The sequence below is a fragment of the Moschus berezovskii genome, chromosome 1 (genome assembly GCF_049115385.1).
Source record: "Moschus berezovskii isolate FMDL1 chromosome 1, NW_MosBer_1.0, whole genome shotgun sequence".
Taxonomy (NCBI): domain Eukaryota; kingdom Metazoa; phylum Chordata; class Mammalia; order Artiodactyla; family Moschidae; genus Moschus; species Moschus berezovskii.
In genome coordinates, this window is record NC_142460.1 from 109919071 (window position 1) to 109921936 (window position 2866).

Here is a 2866-nt window from a genome sequence, read left to right on the forward strand (position 1 = left end):
TAAAAAAAATGTTTTAATTTATTTGTTTATTGTTAGCTAGGGCACACAGGCTTCAGTAATTATGGCATGTGGGCTGAGTAGTTGTGGTTCCTGGATTCTAGAGCACAGGCTCAATAATTGTGGCACATGGGCTTAGCTGCTTCAAGGCATATGGGATCCTCCCAGGCCAAGGATTAAAACAGTGTCTCCTACATTGGTAGGCAGATTTCTCACCACTGTGCCACAAGGGAAGCCCTGAACTATCTCTTGAGTGAAAAAAAAAAAAAAGAAGAATACCTCTGCAAAAGACACTACTAAAAGAATGAGAAGACAACCAACAGACAGGAAGAACTTGTTTGCAAAAGACATATTTGATAAAGGACTATTATCCAAAACAGGTAAAGAATCTTTAAAATTCAGCAATTAAAAGACAACTTGATTAAAAAATGGGCCAACATCCTGCCATCTCACTAAAGAAGATATACAGATACTCTTCCTGTTTTCCATCACAGCTCAGAATCAGAGTGAAAAGGAGAGCATGTGGGGATTTCCCATCTGTAAGCTCTGCCTCAACATCTCTGGCAGGGAGAGCAGACACTGACTGACCTGGGCAGCCTCAGGACAGGAGCAGCCCACGGGCCAGACCCCTGTGTTCTCCAAAGCTAGACACGCCATCAGATCCTTTGGTATCAGGAGAAATGAAAAGACTGCCATTCAGTGTGTGGCCAAGGCAGAAGAAATCCTGGAAAGAGGTCTAAAAGCACAGAAGTGTAAGTTAAGAAAAAAAGAATTGCTCAGATACTGGAAACTTTGGTTTTGGGATCCAGGAACACATCGATCTGGCAATCAAATGTGACACAAGCGCTGGCGTCTACGGTCTGGGCTTGTGTGTGGTGGTGGGTAGGCCAGGTTTCAGCACCACAGAAGGGCAGAACAGGCTGCACTGGGGACACAGACTTAGAATATAGGCCATGCGTTGCTTTAAGCAGAAGTATGATGGTATCATCATTCCTGGCAAATAAATTCCTGTTTCTTTCTGAAAGGCCAACAAAGTACACCTGAAACTAATATAATATGTCAGATATATATTAATGAAAAAATTTAATTATGAAGAAGCCAATAGGACTTCCCTGGTGGTACACAAAATAGGACTCTGCCTGCCAATGCAGGGGACACGGATTTGAATCCTGGACTGGGAAGATTCCATGTGCCACCTAGCAACTAAGCCCATGTGCCACAAATACTGAAGCCCATTCACCTGGAGCCTGTGCTCTGCAATGGGGGAAGCCACCGCAATAAGTCTATGCACCATAGTGAAGAGTGGCCGCTACTCACAGAAGCTGGAGAGGGTTTGCTCACAGCAATCAAGACCCAGCACAACAAAAATAAAAACTTAAAAAATAATTAATACAAAATCAACAAAAATTTTTCAGAAAAAAGGAAAAAAAGATAGGCAGATGGAAAATAAGAATAGGAAAAGATGGATGCTCAACATTATAGATCATTCAGTTCAGTTCAGTCGCTCAGTCATGTCCGACTCTGCAACCCCATGAATCACAGCACGCCAGGCCTCCCTGTCCATCACCAACTCCTGGAGTTCACTCAAACTCATGTCCATCGAGTCGGTGTTGCCATCCAGCCATCTCATTCTCTGTCGTCCCCTTCTCCTCCCGCCCCCAATCCTTCCCAGCATCAGAGTCTTTTCCAGTGAGTCAACTCGTTACATGAAGTGGCCAAAGTATTGGAGTTTCAGCTTTAGCACCAGTCCTTTCAATGAACACCCAGGATTGATCTCCTTTATTTTTTTTTTTTTTTTTAGAATGGACTGGTTGGATCTCCTTGCAGTCCTTTAGAATGGACTGGTTGGATCTCCTTGCAGTCATTAGGAAATTGCAAATTAAAATTAAAATCACTACACAGGCATTAGAATGGACAAAATCCAAAACACTGACAATATCAAATACCATTGTTCTTGCCTGGAGAATCCCAGGGACGGGGGAGCCTGGTGGGCTGCTGTCTCTGGGGTCACACAGAGTCGGACATGACTGAAGCGACTTAGCAGCAGCAGCAGCAGGATGTGGAGCAACAGGCACTTTCATTCATTACTGGTGGGAATGCAAAATGGTACAACCAACTTTGGGAGATGATTTGACAGTTTCTTGTAAAATTAAACATAGTCTTAGCATATGATCCACCAGTTGTGGCTCCTTAGTGTTTACCCAGTGGAGAAGGTGATGGCACCCCACTCTGGTACTCTTGCCTGGAAAATCCCATGGGCGGAAGAGCCTGGTAGGCTGCAGTCCATGTGGTCGTGAAGGGTCGGACACGACTGAGCGACTTCACTTTCACCTTTCACTTTCATGCATTGGAGAAGGAAATGGCAACCCACTCCAGTGTTCTTGCTTGGAGAATCCCAGGGACAGGGAGCCTGGTGGGCTGCCGTCTATGGGGTCGCACAGAGTTGGACACAACCGAAGTGACTTAGCAGCAGCAGCAGTGTTTACCCAGATGAGCTGAAACTTATGCCCACAAAATACTTGCACACAGGTGTTTTCTGTAGCTTTATTTATAATTGCCAAAACTTGGAAGCAACAAATATGTCCTTCATTAGGTAAATGGTTAAATACAGTGTGGCACATCTAGACAATGGAATATTCTTCAGCACTTAAAAACAATGAGCTACAAGCCATGAAAAGATGTGGAAGAACTTTAAATAGACATCACTGAGTGGAAGAATTCAATCTAAAATGACAATATCCTATATGATTTCAACTGTATTACATTTTGGAAATGTCTAAACTATGAAGATAATGAAAGGATCGGTGGTTGCCAAGGAAGAGGGGAGAGGAAGAGATGAACATGGAGGATTTTTGTCCTGTATTATACT

General features: G+C 43.6%; 1 pseudogene; it reads left to right on the plus strand.

Annotated features, from left to right (window-relative positions):
- The first annotated feature begins 301 nt into the window (after positions 1–301).
- Positions 302–1001, plus strand: LOC148778800 (large ribosomal subunit protein uL5-like; annotated as a pseudogene).
- Positions 1002–2866: the final 1865 nt, after the last annotated feature.